The 11,923-nt window shown below is 42.2% G+C and overlaps 1 long non-coding RNA gene across 1 annotated transcript in view; it reads left to right on the plus strand.

Annotated features, from left to right (window-relative positions):
* The first annotated feature begins 6,322 nt into the window (after positions 1 to 6,322).
* The window catches only part of LOC139796472 (uncharacterized), a 28,502-nt gene continuing 22,901 nt past the window's right edge, over positions 6,323 to 11,923 (plus strand). The window contains exon 1 of the long non-coding RNA XR_011726029.1: positions 6,323 to 6,433. This is a non-coding gene — a long non-coding RNA (uncharacterized lncRNA). The remainder of the gene's footprint in view (positions 6,434 to 11,923) is intronic.

Consider the following 11,923-nt stretch of genomic DNA (forward strand, 5'->3'; position numbering starts at 1 on the left):
TTTCTTTTTTTTTGTGACAACCTCTAGCACTTTAGTCCTAAGAGGGCACGAACAACTTCTGAGCAACCTTCCCACAGCTGAGCCCTAGTGATGTGCAAGTGGTCCAGGCATCTCAATGCTCAATTTTGTGAGTGGATAAGCAAACAGAAGAAGCTAAGCCCTTCCTAGAAGTGCAGGATGGTTGGAGATCTGGTGAGAGATGCTGTCCCAACTGCTTGCTGCTGGCTCCCTGTAGTGAAAGCAGTGGTAAATGCTGTGGCTGAGGCTGGGAGCTGGGACCAGCTTGCTGCCTTGCTACAGAGCCTCTGGGAGCTCACAGGAACCCAGCTGGTTGGCCCTGGGACCAAAAAGGCTGGAAAAATGCTGGGCTTTTGGGCCCACCCTTAGAGAGTGAGCATATTGATTGCTGTAGCATTCACACATATAATTGCACTCTAGTGGCCTGTGGGCAGTGGTAGAGCCAGGAGTGTGCAGTGTGACTGTAGATACTGTATACAGGCAGCCTCACTTATTCACAGGCTCCACCATGCCTTCAGATTGAATATCTATTTATAGTCATTGCAGCATGTTAAACTTGATCTCTGTCCTGTTGGAGTGTGGAGGCAGTGCTCCTGCTTCTTCATATTCTCTGTGGGTCCTTGTGTGCCAGAAAGAAAAAAGGAGCCAAGGTCTGAGCTGATATATTCTTATTAATGCCAATCCAAAAGTCAAAAAAAAGGCAAACTATTCCACCAGTGTCCCTTTCCTGAGTCTTATAAATGATCTGAAATTCTTTCCTTGCTCCCAGAATCTTCCCACAGAGCTCTGCTGGGCTTAGCAGTCCATCTTTCTCCAGCTTGTTACTTTTCACTAGCCTTGCTTTATCCTTCCCTAACTTTACCTTTGTCACCAACTCTTTTCACCTTATCTATATTGTGAAAAAGTGAATCTTATCTGCTTTCAAAACCCTCTTCATGTGGACAGATTCCTGAGAACAAAAAGAAGTCTCTTACTCATTCTCATAATCATGAAAAGCCACAGAGGGGACTAAGAAGAGCATGGAGTTTGCTTGCTGAGGGTGTCCTGTGCTGCAGCATTTGTGTGTTGTCTGTGATTTTGAAAAATGCAACATACACAATAAGCAAAGAATAAGCAATAGGAAGGAATGATGTAGGTTTTGTATAGACTTAGTTAAAAATAGCCTGCAGAAATAATTACTTCAAATAGTTAGGCAAGCTCACACTATTTAACATCTGTGGATTTTTTTTTTTTTTTTTTTTTTTTTTTGCCTGCATCTTAGCAGAGATTGGCCAGGCTTATTGTGGCCATGTGCATGTCAACTAATTGCAGAACAGTTGTTAGCTCTTGATATTTGCTGAGAATAGGCTTTCTGAGCCACAGCAAAATGATGCTGACACAAATGTAGTATGCATGAGAGAGATGTGCATTGAAAGGATAGGACATCGTGCTCATGTATACAATCCCAGGGACTTGCCATTGGCTTGTGTTTCTTTTAATTTGGCAACTTGAGTTACTGGTCTCTCGCTCCTTTCGCTGAAGAGCTTTGGGGTCTCTGCTATCAGCCCATAAAGGGCATTATTACAAAACAGTTCTCTTCATTGCCCTTTCCACAGGCAGGCATTGGCATTTTTCCAAAGGCATATTGTAATTTTACTGATCACACTGCTGACTACCTGACCTTGTCATTACTAAAACATAAAACACAAAATATGACTTACTTGGAGTCCTTCTTTTGGTATTATTCAATATTTTATTTTCTGATCTCTCAAAGAGATTGCAGAGCCAGCAGGAGGTCTTTCTGAGACCTGCTGACACCATGGAATTCATGGTTCTTTAATTATCCAAATGATCTAAACAAAAAAAGTCAACAAATGAATAGCATACGATTGATTGTTAGCTGTAAGCTGCAAAAATAAAATTGTTAGCTGGAATGGTTACATGAAACTCTGGAAGTTGCTCCTTCAACACCCTGACTAGAGAATTGGATTGGAATGTACTGGATGCCAATAAAGCTGGAAGCATTCACAGAAGATTTTTTTTCTTCATTGACAAGTACCTTTTTTCTTTTTTCTTTTCCTGTAATGAACTAATCAGTCATTCTAGGGGGTAGCCTCATAATTCTCATAATTCTCCAGGCCAGTGTCCAGCCAGTAACCATAATGCTTTTGTGACTGGGAAAGAGAAACCAGTATAAGATCATGGGAGAATCAGGATGGAGGGAGACTTGGAGCACAAATCACAGACTGGACACAACACCCCACTCATTAGTAATTCCCAGCAAAATGGTGATAGGCCTGGGGCTAGAAGACCTAGAATTTATTGCCTGTTTGTTGGTAGCAGAATGTCAGGGACAATACAGGGAAGTCAGGTGGGATTGCACACTGGTGGGATTGCACACATTGCACACTGGTGCATGTTCAAAAGCACAGAGGCCACTGCTGTCTCCCATAGCACATGAGTTTGTGACTGTCAGTTCTGGTTTTCCCTGGATGCTAGAAGAATATACATATTAAAAAGCAAAAAAAAAAAAAAAAAAAAAAAAAAAAAAAAAAAAGCCCAAACTCAACTAAATGAAAAAGCAACCTAAACCAATAACCGCCCCCTAAAAAAACCCCAAACAAACAAGAAACATCTTTTTCTTGGCTGTATTTGCAGAAGGGAGGTCTGTCAAGGGCAGTTCAGTTGACAAAGGTACAGCAAAATTCCAGAAGTCCTTAAGCTGCAGCTCGCTGGAATATCCCTGTTCTTACCTTTTGCTAAGCATCCCTTACTGGCCCTGAGAGCATGGCCTCTTCTGGCTCCCTGTCTGGCTACTCTCACCTTCTTAGGGGAAGGTGGAAGGAAGGCTTGGGTCACAAAAACACTTTTCCCCTTTCACCTCACTACCAGCTGCTCTTAGGAGCCAAGTCAGGGACTGTTAGGAAATACTTTTTGTCAGGAAATATAAAATCAAATATAGCTATGTGGTTGGCAGTTTTTAGTCAAGCTTTCTTCTTTTCTTCCTTGAAACTTTAAGTGCTTAAGAAAAACCACATAGGGCTAATTACTTGAGTGCCTGCATTGATTTTTCTCCATACTCAGAATATGTAAAGCATCCTACAAAAAAATCACAGAAAATCTGCCATAATGCAGCACTTGCAACAAGACCATGTGACAAGTGTTGATCTCAGGACTTATTTGTGTATTTTTAGCATGTAAAAATATGTTTGTTGAAGTCTGCAGTGCTGCCAGTACATGTGACTTTTAATTCATCTCCCTACACCAAGTCTTTTTGTTAGCCAGAATTACTACAATTGGCTTTGTAGGAGAATCTCCATTTTCTGAAAATAGAAACTAATGGGTGGTCATGAAAATTGAATCAGAGGAGGAGATGGGGAAGAGGAGTCAGAGGCTGACTTGGCAAAGATATTAAGTATTAGGAGTGAGAAAGACAGAGCTTGCAAGAAGCCAAGATTGAGAGGCAGAGTTCCCATTGTTTAGGAGAGGCAACTAAGAAACTGGCTGGGATGACTAAAATAATTGTATGAAGTACCCAAATGGGAAGCTAGGCAGTAGTCAGAACATGAAGATGAAGCTGACACCAGGAACACACACATATGGTCAGAGGATGTATCTGGTGTATGGATGGAGATGGATGGATGGATAGATAGCACAGACAGTTTGGAAAGAAGTGGGGGAAAAAATGGGGAAAAAATCTTTTTCTGTAGGTAAGCACCTTCCCCCAAGAAAGCCAAGATTTCTGTACCCTTTGGTCTGCATTGCAAGGGTGAGGGATTGTTTTGGCAGCCAGTTATTTCCTTGGTCCAAGTAACAGAGGTCTGTGTGAGACCTAAGTGTCTGTGATAATGTGTTTCAGCTTGGTGCTACTACATGGAATTTCTACTTTTATAATCTGGATAACTATATAGGACATCCTCCGTGGCATCACCAAAAAGATTTCCAAGTCAGGCCTTCAAAAGTTGGAAATGCCAGGGTTAAGATTGCCTGCCTGCATTCATTAGAAGACCCCTGTTAATTTGATGATGACATGCCACTCCACAGGACCTTTGCCTCACCCAGCTCACAAGATGGATAGAGCTCACTTAATGAGCAGCTGCTCAATATTTTTTCCTTTTGTTGGTTGGAGTGTGTCTCCATGCCTTAGTGGCTGCATATTATCAGTACTGAAGGCAATTACTTTCCTCATGAGTTTTTCTGTGCTGCTTATCACTATGGTAACTGTGTGCCTCACAAATATCAACTCATCTGTTTTCTCTCTTCCCCTCTGAGACAGCAGGGCATTACCTGTGTTTCATGAACGCAGAGCTGAGTAACACAGAGCAGAAGTTGAAGAGAAGTCACAGATTTCAAGTGTCTGTATTAGAGTGGGACTTCATGTTTCACAGCACTTTGCATGCTCTGGTTTGCTTTGCTTTTTGTTCTTCAGTAACTCCTGCAATTTCAAAGCTTCAGGTCAGGCACCTGGGAAATAATGAACATGATACCACTGACCCTCTCTGAAAAGTGAGTGATTTAACTGCTGTCTTACACAAAAATCCTTGTCACAGATTGGAACAGTATCCAGTGGTGCAGCCTGATGTTTGTTTACCTCTAATCATGGTATCAGCTCATGTCTCATCTCATTCATCATGTGCCGTATGTCCTGGTTGCATTGACACAGATTAAAGGGGCAAGGAAAGTATCAGCTAATCCAGTAGTACAGCAAGCTGAAAAAAAGTGTTGCCAAAGAAGTGTTGCAAACATTAAAGAACAAGCCAGCTGGGCATGTATTAACATTGTGATTACTGTGCTTGCTGGTGCATTTGTCCTTTTTCCCTTCACCATTATGTGTCCTTTTTCTTTTCTCCATTTAATGTGGCCATCAGGACCAGGGAGGGGATCTTACTCCTGTTACTGGACACAGGTGTAGAGAGAACCACAAGTCCTCAGGTGTTGCTGATAATGAACTGGGAGCTTAGGCCCAGCTGTGCCCAATAATTAGGGCCTGCCCCAGCCAGAAATGGGCGGGGCTGAAGGGCAAAATAAAAGGCATGCTCCCAGAAGCAGAAGAAAGACAAGAGATGAAGATGCCTGAGGAGAGGGATAGCAAGAGAGCTCTGGAGAAGAGCCGTGTCCCCTAGAGAAGGCTCGCCGCAACACACAGGTGTGTGTTGAGACACTGGTTGAGTGCTGTGTTCAGTTTTGGGCCCCTTACTACAAAAAGGACTTGGAGCTACTGGAGCTTGTCCAAAGATGGGCAATGAAGCTGATGAAGGCTTTCCATCATAGGTCTTATGAGGAGTAGCTGAAGGAGCTGGGGTTGCTTAGCCTGGAGAAAAAAAGGCTGAGAGACCTTATCATGCTTTACAAATGCCTGAAAGGAAGTTGTAAAGAGGTGGGGAGGGGTCTGTTACAGCTGGTAGGACAAGTGATAATGGCCTCAAGTTTCACCACAGGAGGTTTAGACTGGATGTTAGGAAGAATTTCTTCTCTGAAAGGGTTATCAGGCATTGGAACAGACTGCCCAGGGCAGTGGTGGAGTCACCATCCCTGGAGGTATGTAGGAGTTGTATAGACATAATACTTCCGGGATAGGCTTAGCTGAGGACTTGTCAGTGTTAGGTTGATGGTTGGACTTGGTGATCTTGAAGGTCTTTTCTAACCAAGGTGATTATGGGTTTTAATTCTTTCTATATTACAGCTCCCAGGGTTGGGACTCCCAAGTACTTGCAAAGTACCCTGCATGTGCTCAAAATCATCAAATTGTTTCTGAGATAGGTGCATACCACCTTTTTAGGCAAGGGGAAAATTAAAGTATGGGGCCAAACTGGAAAAAAAAAAAATTGGTTATGATGATTGTACTTTTCATATTTGTACAAAAAAAGGGTCTTCTGAGTGTGCACAGTCCTGCTCCTGTGGCAGGCTGGACACATAGGAACAGGCTTTTTGGGCACTGATGTACAGAAGGTGTAAATAATATAACACATACCTCTTTTGGAGGGTACAGAGGTATGTGAGTCACTCCAAGTAACATGGGAAGTGAATTAATCTTGTCATCTAATCAGTATAACAAAGGAAAAATATATTTCCCTAAAATAGCAAGCAAATAAGTCATGTGAGAGATAATAGGGGTTTTTTTGCCCAGAGTCTCTAAGTTCAAATAAGCACCAATCCTTCTCACTTTATTAGCCTCCTTAGGGAGCTACATTGCAGGTGTTTTTAATTATTTTCAGCAGAAGTTTAGCAGTTTCTCTTTGTTTTGCCTTTTCTCAGTACAAACCCCTGCTTTCCAGCTGAAGATAGTTTTGTTTCTCAATTTTTTCTCTCTGCTTGCCTTCCAGATCATTGGAGTGAAAAGCACTTTCTCCTCCCTGATCCTCCTCATGTATCCTCCTGGGAAAGCAAAAGTAAGCATGGGCTATGGAAACAGTGCTGCCTACCACAAATCAACAAAGTAAGGGCTTATATCTTATTTTAGCAAGTCACACACTCACATGCCCAGCTGCCCCCCACTCACACAACACAGGGTGGGTCAGGTTACTTCATATGCCAAAATAGGAGTGACCTGTTTGCCACAGAAAATATTTGGGAATGTAGTTATGTAGAGCAGTCAGTCCCAGGAGCACTCTGGAGGAGCAGTCCCTCAGTTCATGGAGCATTCAAACACTACAGTTCTTGCTCTCTCAGCCTTGCCTTCAGGATGGGCCTCAGACACCTGTTTTGTGCATCCATTCCTTCCCCCCATGAATATTCCTTATGTTTTTTAAAAACCTTGCAGCAAGGGTTTTTGTAAGCAATTGGTTATAAGAAAGAGTTAAGAGCGAGTTATAAGAAATGAGTGCATTCCATTGACTTAGCCAGAGATCAATTGCCTCTGGAGATGCTTCTCCTTGCCCTGGCTTTCTAGGTTCTCTAATAAGTGACCTCTAGAAACTGTGGGGTCTGAACTGCAAAAATATTCATGGAAATAATCCCAGCTCTGTAGCTCAGGAGAGTCCCTGAGATCCTTCCCATGGCAGGTGAAAGTGATGGGAGGTGTAAAGGATTACGGAAGTGGGTGAGTGTGAAACAGATAAAGTAACAGCAGAGTTACAAGGATTAATTTTCCTTCCTGGCAAGGACAATGGCAGAGTTTAGTGAAGTCCCCTGGAATCTGTGGCAGGAGGTAGCTCAGAGCAGGGTTTAGCAGCTTGATCTGCCAGCACTCCTCAGCATTTTACCTCCCTGACATTTGGTATGGGGAATGCTCTCAGCAGCCTAACTCCAGCCTCAGAGCAAAGCTTTGCCTTTACAGACCTCCACTAGCTGGAAAACTCTCCCAGCCCATTGACTCATTAGGTCACTTTAATCTACAGAAACAATTTTTTTTACATAAACACATCAGACCCTGCTTTTTAAATCTGGAGTTGAAATGCTGCCACCAGAACGTTCTTGCCTCCACCTCCAAGTTTGCTTTCTGCCAACATTAAGCATGACATAAATCAGTGGCTCTCTGATGAGCTGCCTTGTAGCTGTTGCTTTCATATCTGTCTGCTAGTGTGTGGGAGTGGGCAAGAGAAAACCTGTGCCTGGGATGTGAACAGGAACCAAGTGGGCTGAGGTGTCCCTTCCCTGAGGTGGGCAGGCAGGCCTGTAAAAGAGCCTCCCGGTGACTGTGGCTTAGTCCTTGTCCTTCCTTGCCTCCCCAGGAAGACAATTTGCAGCCTCTCTCCTAAAGATGTACCCCTACTCTAAAGAGTAAGACAGATCAAAAGATACAAATGAAACTGGTAAACACTTGATAGCTACTTTGCACAGTGTATGTGTGAACACTGTGCAGAGGCTGGGAAGTGGAGATGCCCAGAGGAGCAGCCACCAGGTGGGTACAGCCATTTGCAGGAGCTCATCTCAGCTGGGACCTAGCCCAGGAGTGGTTTGTACATCTCCTGTCTCCCTTGAGAAGCCAAATCCCTAATGAAATGGGGAATTAAACTCTGATCTTAACTCCTTAGTTTTTCTGATATTAATCTAAGCCTCAGTTTTTCCACTTACATTTTTGTCCCCACTGCTACCATACAATTGCTGCTGAAAGCTCTTCTGACTCTAACAGGTCTCTTGAAAACACTGTAAGCAATGTTCAGGAAATTTTTGAGTATGGTATTTTCTAGGACATCTTATGGTGCTGGTAAGTACAGTGGGGAAAAAAAATTGAGTCTCTCTTTGCCATTAGTTGTTCATTATACAACAATTTTAAAGAACTAATACAGTATAGAAAGTATATGTGTGTTCACATGTGTATAAATTAGGATGTGCTCATAGGTACACATGTTAACTATGTAGAATCAACTAGTAACAGAGCAGCAAGATTCACTTTATTATTCAAGATCTGTTTTATGGGATTTATTTTTGACTGCAGTATCAGGCAGACTACAGCAGCTAGCTGCCAGTACAGCCAAATGAGTCATTTCCACCTACACTAACACATGTCAAAATGGTTCCTACTGTGTGTCTACCTATTAGAAATAAACAGAAAATAATTTTATTAGTCTCCACTTCTACGGATTCTTTTACCTGAGGGTCCTAAAGTAGTGTAGAAACATAGACTTCCCAACCCCTCTAGGTAGTAAGGAGTATTATATACATTGAGGCTGAACACATACATTCTTGGGTGGGGAAACTGAGGAATAATTCATTTGCCTAATGTCACATAGCAACCATGCAAAAATAGAAAAACTAGATACTGCCTGCTTCCACAGTTATGCTGTTTACCAACTGGACAAGAGTGCATTAACTCCCAGAAATCTGGTGCATTGGCTTTTTTTTTTTTTTTTTTTTTTGCTTTATTTCCTGCTGGAAGTGATGGAAGATTTTTTTCTTTCTGTTGCTTAGCTACCCCCTGACCTTTGGATACTCTTTCTCATTGGCTGGGTGAATGCATTTCCCTCCAGCTGCCTGGCTGAGGACGTGTCTCAGACCTCCCCCTCCGGCAGGATTTCATCAGCTGCCCTGCCTCAACCATTTGTTTCTCTTCCCATCTTGCTGAAATAAATGTTGTTGGTTTTCCTCTAGTGTATATCAAGTGGTTCTAGAAAAAATACATGGAAAAAAAAAAAAGTCTTCAAGACTGCTATATTTTATTGATTCATTGTATTACTTAACAACACAGTGTTAATCAAAGCTAACCCACTAATTACTGTAATTCTGCTCCTCTGGACTTTTCCACAACCTTCAGATCACTGGGATTTCCTGTGGGAAACAGCAAAACTAGGACAGGTAAAACTCTGAAGAAACAGGGACCTGAACTTGGCAATATGGATGTTCATCCACTTGACACATGACCTCACTGCTACTAGAAACATCTTATGAACAAAAACTTGCATCTGAAGACTACTTGATCTAAGGGGCTTTCAATCTTTAATCTGGCTACTTGGCAGTGAAACTTTTGGTCTGACGTTGTAGTGTTATTTCACACTGCTACTTAAAGAGCTCAAGTTTTAAACTTGTTCTCAGTTTTGACTCCTGGAATAAAGGCAGCTAAAATAATTAGAGGTGACAGGGATTTTATTTTTAACCTATCAACTCTTACTGGTCATATTAAATAGAATAAAAGTGTGTTCATTCTTTCTGGAAATATTGTGCCAATAATCACCTTTGGTCAGGGTGGAGATGCATTGACTACAACAGAAGACACGAGAGAAAAAAGAAACATGCCTTGTCATCTCTTCTGTAACTTGTTGAATTATTTCATCATGGAGACTGAGATCAAACAGACTGCATAAAATCTAGAGCCCCGTGTTAAGCATCAGGGTCCTGCACACAGTGCAAGGACTGAGATAAATTTATTTTTTCATGGGACCTAAACAAACCATAGGATGGAGCGTCCTGTGTTCAGCCTTGATAAAGTAGCCACAAAGCACTAGGGATGGATGAGCCTTAAATCCAGATCCTTCGTAGCCTACCAGGAGGAATATCTTTCTATTTGGGACTCACTACCTAGAGCATTCTCTAAAAATGGCTGAGGTCATCCTTTTCAAAACTGCCAGAAGGTGAGATGTGTTATCTTCTTTCCCCTGTCAGCAAACACTGCTGTGGAGAGGACCTGCCTGGAAGACCAGGCACCTGGGTTCTATTCTCCCCCCAAGTCAGAAGTGCTCAAAACTGTGTCTGTGACCTTTTGGAAATGTGTATGTATGGGTGTGTAGTAGTTGTCAGAATACTTATCAGAAATAGCTCACTGAAACTGAGAAACTGAGTTTAATTCACAGGAATCTTTACAAACAGATGAGATCTTCAGATGGAAGGTACTGTAGAACTGCAAATTATTATATTTAATCATAGATCTCTTGAGGCTCTGCCCTTTGAAGCCTAGAGGCATTCATTAGCAATGTCCTTGTGTAATGCTGAGCTCTCAGGAGAACATAATGAAGATATCCGCAGAATAAGGGAAAAAAGAAACACTGCATTTCTTCCCGTGGGAGGGAGCATGAGAACTAAACGTGCAGTCCTAACAGATACTTTCCTTCAGGAGAGATGAGTTTGGGTATTTCTTCTGGGACCAAAATGAGTTTACCAGAAATTTTAAGACAACTTTGTGTTGCTACTGATTAGGTTCTTGGGATGTTCCTTGTCTCCTTGATGAACTACACCAAAATCCCATCTACAAGCATCCCTGTAGACCAGGAAACTTCAGGACAGATTTAAATTCAGGCTGCTATGCTAACATCCATCCCATGGTGGGAATGTGATGCTGGAAATCTCTCTTCATGAGGATGTGCTTCCCAGCTTTGAACCTGGGCTCCCCTGTGATGCCCTGTGCTTGCAAGTGTGTCTGGTGACAAAAAGTGGCTTGTGGCAGAATCTTATAGCTGTGGTGTACGTGGGGAAGAAGAAGGGACACACAGGCACAGTCTGTGCTCTGACCTACTTGGAACAGAAGCCAAGCAGATGGGCAGGGGAGCTGAAAGCATTCAGCAATGCAGGAATGAGAGTTAGTCCTGTTTTTCTGTGTGTACAAGCGAAAAACACGGATTTGAAACCAATTTGCTGCAATGAGGAAAGTAATTAAAGAAAAGGTGTAGTTACATTGCAGCCAGAAGTGCAGGCACAGCACAGGCAAACAGAGCAAATGCTGGTGGCAAAGTAGCTGTAACAGCATGGACTTCAGCTGCTGACATAAACTTTCAAGTTATTTTCTTTTCCCTTGATATTCATCACCCACCCACTCATCCAAACAAAAGAAGAAGGCCGGAAAAGACTGACAATTGCAGCATGTTTTCAAATTCTCTTCTTATCACCCATCTTCACTCCTGTAAACAATTTTTTGCGCATTATTAACATTTAAAATACTGCACACATGGAAAAATCATAACTAAAATTTACTAGTCAGGGAAATGGTCCCAAGGACACATCTCAATATCTCCTTATGTATCCAAGGATACATATCAATAACTCCTTCAAAGTTTTAAGATCACCTGGATAAAAAATTATTGGAGTGGATACGAGCTTTCTCCTGGAAGGAAATCAGCTAGCAGTAGGCCTGTGAGGGAGGTTTTGTGAAATTTTTGACCTTGAGGGGTTTCTGGAAAACAATGTATTTACTTAGGATTATTTGAGGGGCTTGGCAAATAGAACAGTCAAGGTCTTAGTCATCTTTGTGTGGGAATGATGTATGTTCTCTTTGTGGCAGTCTTGAAATGAAAAGCCTCCCTGCCTCCCTGTCTGCAGAGCAATGGGACTGCAAGGTGATTCAAGATGGAGGCATTGCTTGTTCTGGTCTAGATTTGTATTTTACTTCTCTCTCTCCTTTCTTTCATTTTTCGTTAATCTGCAATCAATCATCTGGTCTGGAAGTACATGTTTTCCCATTTTCATTTGTAAACTAACACCTTAGAGAGCCCTACTTTCAGCACAGAGCTACATAAACTGTTGAGTGTGTGTTACAGATTATTAGTAGTTTAGGAGATTA

The sequence above is a fragment of the Heliangelus exortis genome, chromosome 5 (genome assembly GCF_036169615.1).
Source record: "Heliangelus exortis chromosome 5, bHelExo1.hap1, whole genome shotgun sequence".
Lineage (NCBI taxonomy): Eukaryota > Metazoa > Chordata > Aves > Apodiformes > Trochilidae > Heliangelus > Heliangelus exortis.